Source organism: Copidosoma floridanum, unplaced genomic scaffold, assembly GCF_036245765.1.
Source record: "Copidosoma floridanum isolate Cflo_tuat_1 unplaced genomic scaffold, Cflo_Japanese_pri ptg000030l, whole genome shotgun sequence".
In the NCBI taxonomy this organism is placed as follows: domain Eukaryota; kingdom Metazoa; phylum Arthropoda; class Insecta; order Hymenoptera; family Encyrtidae; genus Copidosoma; species Copidosoma floridanum.
In genome coordinates this window covers 12,566,285-12,581,721 of record NW_028321907.1, presented here as the reverse complement: position 1 = coordinate 12,581,721, position 15,437 = coordinate 12,566,285, and the positions used below count along the sequence as shown (strand labels likewise).

At 41.5% G+C, this 15,437-nt stretch overlaps 1 protein-coding gene across 1 annotated transcript in view; it reads right to left on the bottom strand.

Moving 5' to 3' along the window:
- The window catches only part of LOC106643686 (tRNA (guanine(10)-N(2))-methyltransferase TRMT11), a 183,927-nt gene that overhangs the window by 88,701 nt on the left and 79,789 nt on the right, over positions 1-15,437 (bottom strand). The gene's annotated exons all lie outside the window — the stretch shown is intronic.

Genomic DNA, 15,437 nt, shown 5'->3' with positions numbered 1-15,437 from the left:
TGTTTCGTATGAAAAAAAAAAAAAAAAAAAAATATGAATGATCTTCCTTTGCCTCGAAGGATAAAGAATTCCGGCAATAAGCAGCGCACAAAGGCGTTTGAAAAGGGTATCTATATACGTGCACGAAGATGACTTTCTAGAATACACGAAACATTTTAAAGTTACAACCAGCACCCACGTAGGCTCGACAAATAAAAAATAGCCGGCTTCTTCGAAAGGGCGGAAAACGATCAAACAAAAATTTCTTAGATAAACACGTAATACGCAGGTGAAACATAATAAGCCGGAGAAATGATGATGTGCAAGGTAAGCCACACAGAGGAAACAAATAAAAAAAAAAAAAAATACGCAGACTGAGGATGTTATGTATACACGTAGGCGCGTGAGGTGGCTTGATTGAGGAAAGATCGATTGACACGCGTGAGCAAACGAGCCGTTGTCGCCTTGGACGGGGCAGCAGGAGAGCGATGGTTGGTGGTGAATCGCTGATGCTTTTGTCTATGTTTTTAAAATTTAACACAATTTGTCGAATTCAAACATGACTGGTAATTTTTTTTTTTTTTTTTTTTGCCACTTCATCTACACCTCTGAGTGAAAGTAAGCAGCCTCTAACGTGTGTAACGTATCGATGAAGAAACAAAGTTGGAGGATAATAAAATAAAAATCAAAAATCAAAATAATACCAAAAATGTAGAGGTTTGAGATTTAGATTAAGAGATGAATCTAGACAACAGCTTAAGGGTGTGTTTGAAATTCTGATGGTAAACAATTAATTTCTAAACCATTTAGAGTGTTTCAAAGCAATAGTTTCTTAATTTTATCACAGACTATAGACTTAATCTGCATTCCACCACACAGATAACAATTAAAATTAAACAACGATATAATTCAATGGCGCATTATTTTTTAATAAGATATACGAGGATATGAGTGTAACAAACGAATTTACTCTTGATAATTATACAGCAAGCAACAATATTAGCATTTATATTTTTCATAAGTGAATGTATTTACGAATATTTTGCATTTAATAACAAGGCAGTTTAGTCCTGAGCTGACGAAAAATCTTTAAAACAACAAATAAATAAATTGATAAATAAATTGAAAAAAATATCCGGATAAACATTTGCAGGCTAGACTTTATTTCGGTCGAAATTAAATGTCCAAGATTTAAAACGAGGGAGGTCTCATGCAGAGATCGTAGGTAAGTATATACACATACACAGAGGATTTTAGGAGGTGGCAACGTAAATGCTGTATACGTAAGGGCGCGAAGAAAATACACATATTCCCATCAGCAACAAAGCACCCAAAAGTCCCCAGCATCACCTCCTCTTCTCTCCCCTTACTCGTCCTACCATCGAAACTGGAAAAAAAAAGATACGCAAGGCGAGTGGAAGAGAAAAAACACACGAGAAGGAAGAAAAGAGAGAGAGCAGATCGGCCGAGATAGCAGATACACGTATATAAGTTCCAAAGCGCCGCTGGCCGTCTCTCCCCCGCGTTCTTTTGTATTATCTGGGTGACGCTCTACTCACGCTTTGCATGAGCTTTTTTTCGCCATCGTCTATCTTCTGCCAACTTCTTTTCATTTTATTTTTCCCTCCTTCATTCTTCTTCTCTTCCATTTCCAATTGCCTCGTTTCCTTACCTTGGGCGAGATAGGGTTCTTTATGGTTCCGAGTCGTGAGAATTTCAGCTAATCTCGTTGGAAAACTAATTTTTTAACCAAACCCTTTTTTTTCTTTTTTTTTCTTTATTCTTGCATCTCTATCTTGTGGCACAAAGATAAGCAAATAATAGTAAATAATAAAACTGCAATTTAACACTCAGTTGACTTTGTCCAAAAACAATGCAGTCACGATTACTTTGCATGGATAAAATTCTAGTAAATGTTAAGGTTGTTGGGAATCGTTTACGATTACCCACCTAAATATACACGTACAAATGGCTAAAGCCTCGATAAACAGTAATGAACTTGGCATACACTAAAATTACTAGGTACGCACAGGTGTACTCGGGCCTTCCCCGAGAGACATGATAATACGCAATGATGATAATAATAAGAGGAAGCCGACGGTAAGAGACGAGAGTGCAAGGAGAGTATATACGCAAACCCCTGCGCACAGCGTAAAATTACAAGGTGCTCCGAGCAAGTGGATGCGCGTATACACAACTCCCCATTTTGACGCAACACGATGCAACATGTTCATCGAGCACCGGTAATTCCGGCGCGATTTTGAGGAAAGGCGCGTCAATAGGAATTTTAAGGATCGCGATGAAAATTGGTATGGACGAGCATGCGAGAGCGAGGGGGCTAAGCAAGCAGATCGGCCATAAAGAAAAGAGAGAAACCGCATCAGAGAGGAATACAAGTGGAAGAGAGAGTGAGAGAAGGGGCTGGGAAGAAGGGGGAAAAGAAAACGAGAGTGGAGGACGTGTGTGTGTATCTCCTTGATGTTGCTGTTACTTAGAGGGGCGGGGGGAGTCTCCCTTTTTCGCTCTCCCTCTCGGCAACCACGAGCTTCTCTTTTTATTTCTCTCCTTTCTCCTCTCGCCCGCGCTGGGGACCTCCCTGGACCTCTCCAAGGAGGTCTAGTCCTCCCCCTTCCGTTTTCTCTCTCTCCCTCTTTTTGTGTACGTCTGTCTTGGCCCCCAGGAATAATGGCGGGAAAGGATTAGATATGCGAATTTCGGGGCCTGACGTTGAGATGCATCTACCCTCACACGGCTGTCTCCTATTTTCATTTCGCTACATTTGCACTGCATACGGTGATTTGGTGAGACATTCTTTTGTTCCTTTTTTTTTTTTTTTTTTTTTTTTTTTTTTTTTTTTTTCTTTTTCGCACAGTAACCTTGGGTACGTATACTCGATACAGCAGTTTTTGGTTACCTCATCCTTCGCAGCAATAACTTTGAATTTCTCAATTCAGCTTGTACTCGTACCCTTACTTTATATTTGGAGGTTGTCGATTTTTGATTTTACCAAATTGACAGATGTTCTCATGCAACCACTTGAAATCTGATAAATTTAAGTGGGTCAAAGAAAAAAAAAAAAAAAAAAAAAAAAAAAAGTGAAAGTCATGACAAAGCTAAGTTTAGAAGATTCCCACGAGAGAACGTGTTAATCAAACCCTCGATGGTTCAGCTTGTAAATTCCATAGACCAACCAGCACCAAATGAAGAGTTTTTCTGGTCCAGTATTCAACAGCGAGCAATTATACCGGGCAAAATTCTCTCGGCAAATGAGAATCTCTTCAGACCCGGCAGATCAGTGCAGACCGATAGCAATTTCGAAACATGGGAGCGCGCAAGAATAAACTCCCCGCCAAATCCAAAAAAGCCCCCCTCGCAACCCCGGAAACCCCGTCGCCGTCCTCACCAGCATCCCGCTCGAATCGTATGCCATGCCATCATGTACCCTTTAATACACTGTACGTACAGGATGCGAGGTGCCCGAAAACCGGGCTGTGGGCGCGAAACCACGCACAGTACGATCCGAAAGAAGAGAAAGAGAGTATATATATATGTATACATACATATATATGTAGACAAGCAGCACAGACCAGGTAAGTAGGCACGCGATATATACGTATATAACGCACGTATTAATACATACGTATACATGTGTACACAGAGGCAGCCCTTACCCCGCGGGGCCCTGCAGGACCGCATTCCTCGCCGGACCAAAAGAGAGAGAGAGAGAGAGAGGGTTTTTGGCTTCTCCTTCATCTCGGGCACGTGTAAGGATGCTGCTGCTAGCGCACGGCAACAGGGATCCCCGCCAGATAAGACCGAGCAGAGGAGGAGGGGTAGGTGGTGGAAGAAGTGGCGAAAAAGGACGAACAATGAGTGTATGGGGGTACGGAGGAGATATAGAAGAGCGGGAGAAAAAGGAGTATATAACTCGATAACGCGCTCGCGCGCGCGAGAGGGGGAGAGAGGGGCTCCTTCTAATTAAAATGGAGTTCCGCCGCTCCTCTCCTGACGAGGTAGTAGGCATATACACACCCCCCCCCTCCCCCCTCCTTTTCCCTGTGTGTATATATGCACCCACACCATATATGTACGAACGATGGAAAAAGGAGTCGCCGACCGAATTCGTGTATCCGTGCGGGTGTTTTTCTTTTCTTTTTGCCCTCGATCGGTCTGCATGGGGTATCCCATGCCTGTGTGCCCGGGGTATTTTGGTGAGGAGGACGGGGGGGGGGGACGGATCTTTTAGCGCCGGCGAAAGGGGGTGCGAGGAGCATCGCTCGTTTATTATGCGCGTGGGACTGGTTTCTGTACCTCGAACCTGTCCGTATGCAGGGTATTCTAGTTTCGGACTGGCGGGAAAAGGATTGAAGCTCGGTGGTCGAGGCGAGGGAGGAGGAGCTCTTGCGTGTTTGTTGTTGATGTTCGACACGGCATAAAGTGGATTGTTTGATGGTGAGCCGTTGTAGTCCGCCTGTATGCTAAGTGTATGCACGAGGAAAGGGGGAGGCTCGCTTTTAATTGGTCGCGGAGTCGCTGAATTGCCGATTAGGATAAGCTGCGTCTGATTGCAATTGTATACCGAGTCGGAGAATAGAGAGCGATGACGTGTTTTTGGAAAAAAACAAAACAACAAAAAAAACGTCAACTGACAGCTGGGGTACATTTTGTCTCGGTATGGGTGTAGTTTTCGGCTTTGGGAGGATAAGTATCGGATTTCAAAGAAATGCTAATGGCTCTTTATCGATCAGGCTCGATGATTTGATTCCTCATTTGAATACCGTATATGGTTGAGCCATTGGCGTAAGGAGGGTTAATTTCGGTGTAGTAGGCAATTTATTCGAAGGTCATCGGGGCGGAAATAAACTGTTATTTGAAACATACTCCAAAATGTCGAAATTGTTAGTAGTATTGTTGTCGTGGGTTGAATGTAAATATTTTTGATGTTTGCAATTGATAACAGTAACAAGTAAAAAAACCCTCTTGTTGCCAGACTTGGGCGTATAGATACTTTGAAAAATTTTTTTGTTGCATAATTTTTTTCCAAAAGTATAATACTTTATTTACACTAAATAAAAATTATTTTAATTACCATTCATAATTCAGTGCTGAATAAAAATTTTTCTAGCGAAAACAATACCTTGCAATTTTACGTTTTTTATTTAAAACACTTAACAATAAAATGTAATAAATAAAATGTTTTGTACTTATCTGCATGGAAAAAAAAATTACCCAATTTTTTATTATGAGTGATAAATTTTTGCAGCTGAAAAAAAAATAAATAAATCAGAGTTGACAAATAATAATAAATAAAGCTATTGTAAATCACGTCATTAGGTCACCCTTGAGGATTAAAATTTTAGCTCTCGTGTAACAACCAAATACTCCCTGACAATTGAAGTTGTGACAAAAAAAACAAAAAACAAAAAAAAAACAAACCAACAATTCTCACCTGACGAATCCAAATTCACAGCTCCAAACACGCGCCCAGTTTCCAAGCAATTCCAAGTTGGCCATCAGCAGAAGGGGTCCATAATTGAAAATTCACCCCCTCCTCCGAGCACCAAAGGCGGGCTGCTCGCACGGCGTTAAAAGGCTCGGGCATACATGGTCTCTCGGAGGGCTCCCTCCCTCCCTCTCTCTGCCGAAAAATTCGAGCGCGAGGAGAACGAGAGACAGAGAGCCCGGCGTGGGTTGCCGGGCGCTTTAAGTTTCGGCTCTCCTCTTTCTTCCTCTCTCCCTATCCTCCTCCCGCTCTCGCGATACAGGGGGCCATCAATAATCCCGCAAGACGTTTTTCTTGGAATTCCGCGCGCTCTTTCGTATAATTTTATTTTTTCGCCTCTCTCTCTCTCTCTCGTTCTCCCTTCCTCCTTCGGCTCTCATCTTTCTTTGCTTCACTGTGCCAGTGGGCCTTTTAACGAGGACCGCGGGAACTAGATACGCGTCTTGGCCCTCCCTTGCCCCTCGGGACAGCCAAAACAAATGTATCGTTGAACAACACGCAACCATACCGATCACCTATTGATCATGTTATGCAATAAAAAAGTTTTCGACGCTCCGAATGTCCCATTGGATTGACTCCAATGTAGCTTTGACATTTTCGTCGCTCTCTTTGGGTTCTCCGCGAGCCTTGGGTATTGATTGGGGATAGATTGATTTGTATTATTTCAATGCTTCGATATGGCGAAAACTGAGATGTTTGTCATGGAAACAAAAAAGGAGAATGGCTTTTTTTAACTTTGTAATTGTGTTAATAGATCAACATTCAACTCATTTTTAGTGCCATTTCAGGAAAACACGTATAGTATAATGATATTGAATCGATAAAGCCGGCACGAATCGGTCGAGTTTCGCTTGCGTCTGGCTCACTCAACTAAGTCGGGTAATAACAGCCTCATTGAACATTATCATTAATATCTTAGTAATATCTACAAAGTAGTTGGACCAATTTCGTTTCTGTCATATATAACACCAATTTAGAGAGGCATTACATTTGCAAGTCATACATAAAATTTAAAGGCCATTTGCAAGGCTTTATGTATAATTATCTTCATTGTTCATTAATATTAGACAGACTGCATGTCAATTAATCGTCAAAGCTTTCGAAACCATAAATTTTAACTAAGCTTTGGTGAATTTTAATGATAATTGAATAAAAAATATTAAAAATAATTTTTTTTAAAAAGAAAGCTGTTAAAAAATAAGTTTTTATGATAAACTATGATTGGAATATAAATGATTGTGAATGACTTTAAAAAATTTACAAATGAATAAAAAACTATAGTACTATCAACATTACTTCATCATTTTAATAACTTTGTGGAAATAATAAAAATAATGTTGATAACAGGGCTATTGTATTCATTTTTTACCGTAATAAGTGTAAAAATATCGCTGCCAAATCACTGCTGAAAAATTTCTTCAAATTATTACAACACGGTAGCAATAGGCAAATTATTATTTGATTTATTGCAAATCAGTTGCAGTGACGAATTTTGTGTAGACAATATCAATAAATAACTGAGTTCAGCTGTTGAAGAAAAAGAAAAAAAAGAGGGGGATACCTTCTTAAATCTATTACAGCATGCAATTAATAAAAAAATTTTTTTAAAACTTTTTTGTATCCAAGCTTCACGAGTGTGGGCGAGTGACAGAGATAAAGGGTGCAATAATACAGTATGCTTCGATTCGATTTTTTTATTGCCGATCCAAGTGAGTGCCCGTAAACGCAACACCTCATCTTCACGTGTACTTGCACACAGTCACAATACCGTTCAAACCGAATCGGGTCTTGTTCGTCCACTCCCCGGGCGGTTTTCATTGCATCTTTCACCTCTGCCTCCCTTTCTCCCCATCTCTCATTCTTTCAACTTTTACCCAGCGATTGCCCGTCCACACGCTCCCCACGTACACACGTACACGAGACACTCGCAATTGAGTCCGACTCCAAGATCGGCTTTTGCTGCTGCAACAATCACACCCGTGTAACATGCACACGTTTGCATCAGTCGCACGAGTACACGAAACCCAAAACGTACGAAAGAGCAGAGAGGGGGGGGGGGAGATGAGGCCATTATTCTTTTCGGCGGCGAATTCCGCGGATGCTCGGGGCTGGGCCGGACGTTCATTGACTAGTCGCGATTTATTTGCACGACCCGCTCGGGGCCTTGTCCGTGTGCTTCACGAGCGGCCTGTCGCTCCTCCACAGCGGACGACGCGTCGGAGAGGCCCAGAACGAAAAGGAAGCCCTTTCGGTTCGTCGAGATAAGAGCAAACATGGCTACGGGGAGGAAGTTCGTTAAGGCCGGTGCGGTGTTGTGGGGAGGGGTTCGACGGTCGACGATGTATTGATGTTGTTTAGGTACCCACGGCGGATAAACTACGGGGGTTTGCGAATGGTAGACTCGACTCTATTGTCAGATGTGGAGCTTTGGCCGGAGAATTTTTATTAATTGCTGGTGTTCGTAATGGTCTTGGGTTGGTGATTTGTAATGGAACTGGTTTGGACAAGTTGGAGACGAGCGGATTTTCTTTAACAAGAAATTTCAAAAAGTTGCCTAAATCACAAAAGTATTGTATTTCTTCTCAAAACTTTTTAATACTTTTCACAAAGTAGCCAAGATGAAATGTAAAAAACATTAAATATACCTACATTAAATGTAATGCAATTAATATTATTTCTTTAAAGCAGTTCCAGTTAACAAAATATTTTAAAACAATACAGTTAACTTGAGAAAATTTTTAATTTTGTAATTTATTTATGATTTGGATTCGTATAAAGAGACAATCATTTATTGTATTGTTCAATATGACATTTAAAATTGTACAGTTCTGAAAATCAGAATCAGTTCATACAAAAACCTGTTCAATTTTTTCTTTTGTGCATCACTCAACAAATGGGCACATGTCACTATTCTGCCACAAGTTGATAATAAATAATGAAAAAAACTTGTCACATATGTCTCTTGTATTGAAATTGAACAGTGAAAAATAATTTTAATAACAAAAACATTTTTTTCATCGCACGTTTGATTAGTAAGGATGGGAGTTTCTCATTTATATTTTTTTTTCTCACACAATAAATTATTGGAGATCCCCGTTTTACAAATTATGATTTCTTGATATGTGTTCATTTTTAACTTGTTGTGTGTAATTTTGATCTACTATTATACAAAGCAGTTCATAGTACCCATACTTGACTTCTAATTCTAAACCTAAGGTTCATTGTCGACAAAATCAAGTAGAAACAGCCGAGTGAGGTAAGACGAGCCATCGACCCAACTTTATATGTACTAGCTGTAATTTTTAATTTGCAAGAATTAATTTTCAAAGACATATTTAGTAGAATTCTCACGCCCTTGTACTGTAAATATTGCTGTGGGTAAAAAACATTTTCAGCTAATCTACAAGCGCGCATCAGCGCCGGGCACTCCTACGCCTCCTTTCAATTTCCGATGCAGTAACCACACAATCCACCAAAACGAATCACAGCCAATTATTTGGATTTCCGAAAAATTCGGCAAAAAAAAGAAAAACGAGCCTGCATGGCAAATTCCTCCCGACAAATCAAAAGCCAATATCTCTCGGCTTGTCCCGCGCTCGCATCCCATTGACAATGCCAGGCCGGGGTGGAGAATCCGCGCGAAGAAAAGGGAAAAGCAAAAACCTCGAGTCAAACGACCCGGACGGACGGACGAAGCCAAAGAGAGCAGCGGAATAATTAAGGCTGGGTGCGCCGCGGACGATCAATGAAGCAGCAGCCCGTTGCTCGCCCGAACGCGCCTCTCTCACCTCTCTCTGATCTGTCTTCTTCCTCCCGCGCCCTCCCCTCGGATGCTCCTGCAGTTTATCATTCGAGCAGAGCCCGCAACAGCCACCCCCCCCCGATATTATCGTTCATCTCGCGGACGAGAAAGAGGTAAAAAAAAGGAAAGGGAGGATTCATTGTTTGGAACATAAGAGAGAGAGAGAGATAGAGCGGGGGTGGGTGGGCATTAAAAATCGAACCGAGAAGAAGCAGCCGAGCCAACATGAATCAAGCAACGTGTATAGGTACCCGCGCATACCTACGTGTACGAAAACGTGCATGTATATACATGTGTACCTACATTCTTTTTCTGCTGGACCCCGTCGTGTGCAGACTCGCGTTTCGGCCGCGCGAAAATGCGCCACTCCCTGTGACCGTTTCTTCGTGGATAGTCGCTCCGGGGCCCTCTCGGCAGCAGTGTAGACCTTTAATCCAATCTGGGGCCCCGAGTCCTGCTGTGGTGTGCTCGTGTCCGTATTACACATCCACACGCACATGACGGCTCGGCCCTTTAAAAAAGCCAATTCCCGATGGTGTGGGCATATCCTTCGCAAAGCACTGCAGCGTATACATAGACGTGTGCTTTATGCTCGCTCTTCTCGGCTTCTCTCTCTCTCTCTCTCTCTCTCTCACACACACACACACACACACTCACCTCCTGCCTTTTTCCAAGCCGCGACGCGGCATATATTTTTTCTTCTTTTGGTCGCTACGGTGGCACACGGGCGCGAGAGGGAGAAAGCACGCGCACCGGAGGAATTTCATCTGTAACCCGAAGACCGCGCTCTTTCACCTGTATATACGTACATATATACGACCCACCCCACACCTTACGATGCTTATTGGCGCGCGTGTGTGTGTTATGATCGCCGAACGTTCATCGGTAATTCGAGCTTTTGCGATAATAAACGAGAGACCTCGATAAGGCGGGCACGTACCGGTTGCCTCTGTTTTCTCAGGGGTTTTTTTTTCTGCTTCTACATCCTTGCTTCTACATCAAGGCAGAATCAACGATTTTTCTTTTTTTTTTTTTCCAATCGTTTTTCATTGGCTGCCAGGGGAGAGCTTTTATTTATTGGTGTGAGCTGCAACCGGTCTGAGAAGCTTACTTTGGCTGCATATACCCTCTCGAGGAGGAAGTAGCGCGATAATCCTTTTTTATTTGATTTCTTACATTGTGCGAGTGATAACGAGTGATAACGTCTCTGTTACTCGGCGAGTGTAATTGTTGATGGCGTTTCGAAGGATAAGGGGATAAACAGCTGCAATAATTTACACTTGGCTTCCAGAAGCAAGTGACTCGGATGATTTCTTTTTTTTTTTTTTTTTTTTTTTTTTTTTAACAGCGAATTGATGTAAAATCATCCTGAGAAAAAAAAAGAGTTTGTTTTGATTGTGCTCGTAAAAAAACAAATAGGAATATTAAGGAAACAGAGTTTCTTCAAAACAACTGATCCTTCAATCCAAATACGTCTTGGCTGTTTCTTCAATGTTTATCTGCCCACACTATTTCTTCAACCCAAACCCCAATCAACTCTTTCTTCGACTCACACCCTTTGTATTTTCTTGCCAGAGTAAAAAATGATCTTTTCAGTGATCAACGCTGCAGTCGTAGCGAATTTCGGCGTTAGAATGACAACAGTGAGAACCATACTCGAACTAAAGATGAAAGTACTTAAATTTTCCAAGTTGGTTGAAATCGCCTAGTTTTTTGCTCTTCCTCTAGCCTTGCACTTTCGAGACTCCCCATTACTTGTTTTAGGAGGTTGAGTGCAGTAATTCATACATCAAATGGTAAATTATACCCTCATTAGTTTTCCCTGTGAATGCTCTTCCGGTAATTAGACTCGAACGAGCACTGGGGGGTGTAACCTGTCGAGTTTGCTTGAGATAACCCCCTCTTCCTCGCGTACCTGCATCGAAAATCGCGCTCTAAATACGGTACTTTGAGCTTCCCTTGGAAAAAAAAAAAAAAAAAAAAAAAGACAGCTTCTCCAGAAGTATGGTTACACACGGGTTTCACGGGCAACAATAACGCAGCGAGACGAGGGGGGAACGGAGAGTGACGAGGTGGAAAAGGAACCGTGGTAGCCGAGCTAGAGAGAGAGAGAGACAGGGCACTCGAGAACCGAGGCTGGACCTCAAATCATGCTCGGGGAGCCGCGGACCCACCGCGCTACAGGACGCCCCGCGCTCCTTACTTTTCGACCGCTCCCCCTGCGTGGATGCGAGCTCCTTCTTCATTTGGCCCATTCCTCGCTCACTTCCTTCCTTTTCTCTCTGCCTCCACACTTGTTCGTCCTCTTCGTTTCGACGCGCGGCTCCGGCGTCCTTTAATATCCTCGGAGCCTCGACTCCGCCGATACCATCTCCCGATGGAATGTCTGGGGATGAGAAGGAGAAGGTAGTTCGGCAGAGTATGCGTGCGGGTACCCACACGCGCACGACCAAAAACAGCGGGGAGGAGGAGAAAACAGGGGGTATATATACCACCAACCTGTCGTTTTGTTGGTGAAGGGAGGGAGGGAGGGCCACCCGTTTGGGTGTATTATTGCCCCGGCGCTTCTCACACGCACTTTCCCGCCGAAGCTGCTGCGGCCTGACGCTCCGCTGATAAGTAGTGTTGAGGTCGAACATCCTTTCGCGCCAGACGCTCTCCCCTCTCCTCTGCTGATCCTCTCTCTCTCTCTCTCTTTCTTTTTTTTCGTTCGTTCGTTTGTTGTACTTTTCACCGCGGTTTTCGTGCTTTTTTTATGAGAGGAGAGAAGGGGGGTGTTTTCATTGCTCGTTTTCCATTGTTCAGAAAACTCTTGCTTTGCCAAAATTGGGAGAACCAAGCATGGTACGTGGTAAAATTTATGAATAAATAAAAAAAAAGGAAATCTGATGAAAAAAAGACATCAAGGGACGATAAGTACTGCATTCCGAAATTCCCATTAAAACAAAAAGGTGCAGGGTGCGAGCACGAAAAAGTTTATTTATAACTTAATTAGAGGCATCTAATCTCCACGGGCAGGGCGCAGTAAACTCTCGCCGGCCGTTTAATGAAGGAGACGGCCTCCCCGGAGAAAAAGATACACCCATAGCACCGTGCGATTTTCATCTCCGGAGCAAGCGGTCACCTTGGAAGTAAATAAAAAAAAAAAAAATAATAATAATAATAAATATAAAAATGATTATCGCATACTTTCTTCTTCTTTCACTCCGCCCTTCTTTCTCTTTTTCTCCTATTTCACTTTCGCGAAATGCACATGTGTGCATGCCCTCTCTATTTGTCCATTGGCTGATTTCGTACTCGCCAAGAGACTTTTTGAGCGTTGCATGCACTTAATAAGCTACAGTGTTTGCGGCGGCGATTGACAAGGTCGAACGATAAAGAGCCTCTACTTCCCGGGGATTCGTCGTCGAGCGCGTCATTAGTTGATATATTATTCCTAGCGTGGTATACGATTTTGCTTGATTTTTAATAATTTAAAAGAAATAAATTGCAAAAGGTTTACGATGAAAAATGATTCAACGCGAAATTCCGACGTAGGCTCCTTCGTTACCATAGGCGTATATAGGCGATGTTATATCTGCGAGCTCGTTGGGTGTATCTAATCGAGATCGCAGATTGCGAATGCATTTCAAAATAACACTCTTCTAATCGCTGACTTTGCATAAACCTTTGGGCTGAATTTTGCACGACGTTAAACCCACGATTGGGATCTCTAGTGTGATATAATAGATTCAGTCGGCGATGATCAATGCGTTCTGAGGCAAAAGAAAGAGTTTTTTTCCCCCTATATTTGACAATAGGTGAATCACGAGATGGATCCTTTTATACGAGACGTCAGTCGTATGATTAGTTAATCAAGTCATTTAGTGATGCCTGTGAAAATGACTTTAAAATTTATTTAGCTAATGATAATCTACGGATTATCTGAAAAAACTTTAATTTTTTATAAAAACAACTCCATTCATTCCGTGGACTTAAACATCGACGACGACGTCAACTTTTGTAAATTTATTATTTTTATTATAATTAACTTTATCAAATTAAAATTTAAAAAAATTAACATTTTGATGAAAAACTTGTTTCGGGCACAATTATAAAAACACAAAAAACATTTAATTAAGGAAAACAAATTTTTTTAATTTCAGCTTTACTTGTATACTCCTAAAAAAAATGAAAAAAAAAAGGCTTTACGAACTTTCACAACAGATAAGTGAGGCATCATATCGCGCGATAAATTTGTCAAACCCACGCCAAGAGCATTCCCGAAACCTCTAAAGTGAGCGTCTCCCTGGAACTTCCCGAAATGAGATAATCATCAGAGCCATCCAGACGATAACAGGCACGATTGCACACCCCCAAAACCCTCCTCCTCCTCCATCCGAGCCGTGTCGTCTCCCCCGTGGGCATTAATCATCAAGAGCAAACGGATGGACCGTCCCATTTGATTTCCCGCGGGTGCGTATGAAAAAATATCCTCTTTTAACCAGTGACTCGGCATATCTTGCCCACCACGTCGTCACCCACTGAATGTATACGTATTACATTTTTATTCATTCGTACACACGACAATCAGGGCGTGCGAAGTTTATTGTCGCTCTTTTTCATGCGGGCGAGCTCCCACTCGCTCTTCTCCTCTATTTTTTTTCCAAGGGTGCATTCACGCGCTATATGGGAACTCGTGCAATTGCCTCAGTGTTTCGCACGCTCTTACGCGTGAGCAAGGTGTGGAGTCGTGGCACCGGGATAGGGGTGAAAGGGGGTTCATACGTACTGGGGTTAGCATGGGGTTCTTTTGATTTTACCTACGTGAATTCGTTGTTGATGGTATGTGTATATGTACGTGTATTAAGCGGTCTCTTGTAGTACTGCTCGTTGACAAAGGGAGTCAAGTATCGACCTGTCCTTCCAACTTGATTTTGTTACTTTTTTTTTTTTTTTTTTTTTCAGATTTAGTTTTTGTTTTTCTGCGCTGAATTTCATAGAATGTATTATTGAAGAGGAAGGTATCACTCATAATGATGAGTCAAATTTTGCAACAAAGAATTCAGTAATTAAAATATACCTTTTGAGTGTTTGAATATTCGATTATAATATAAATATCGTTTTAGGAGACGTTTTCTTAGCAATATCGTATGAGTTATAATGTAATAAAATTTAATACATTATAATATGATATGACAACATAATGTAGTACTAAGCAAATGGAAGTATTCATGCAAAAAATTTGAGACGCGTATCTTTGTGAATCACACTTTGTGGCATTGTGCAAAAAGACGGTTGACAGACAGAAAAAGATGAAAATAATAATTTAATTTTACTTGATTCTCCATTCGTTGAACCTACAACAGCCCAGTCGAAAAAGTGTAATTGATTTCTGCATAATTAGTGTAGAAAATCACAGTATAATACTCGTATAGTTGTTCATAAATTTTTTTTTAACAACAGTAATTATTCCGTAAACATTAGTACACGAGCCAATAAGTACGTGCAATTAGCTCCCCTCGCGTTCATCCAACTGGAACCTCGACTGTTTGCGCGTATTCCCGGTGCGTGCAAGCATGTGGGCAGCGATGCTCCCTCTCCCCTGTCAACGGATTGAAAGTACACATACGCACACATAAGAGCCGAGTCCAAAAGATAGGGTTCATTGAGAATTGATGAGATTTTCGCTGAGCTTTTCCATTCATGAGTAATCTAATCAGGGTCAAACGACGCGGGTGGTTTGCTTTATCGTATACTCGTGTGCATAGGGGATTGGCAGTTGGACTAGTCGTTAAGAACTGCGGGATCGCACTCACTCATTAGATGAACAGGATATCAATTTTAACTTTTTTCTATTTACTTCTGAAATTATTATTATTATTTTTTTTTTCTTCTAAATAGTAATGAAACAGGTTAATTTTTAAGCAATATTCAATTAATCAAAAAGTTTCATTCGTCGGCATGATTTTAAAGGCAATTTAAATAAAAAACCAAATACTTATCCTTAGGTTCACGAAAATTAAACATTAATTGGAATAATCTGTTCATATTAACTGCTTTAATAATTGCGAATTTCAGAATTTCAGACAAAAATACAAGGTAAATTCCTTCCTGTGGAAGATAAAAGGGGTCTAAGAGTAAGAGAAATGATGAAAAATAATGGAGAATTTC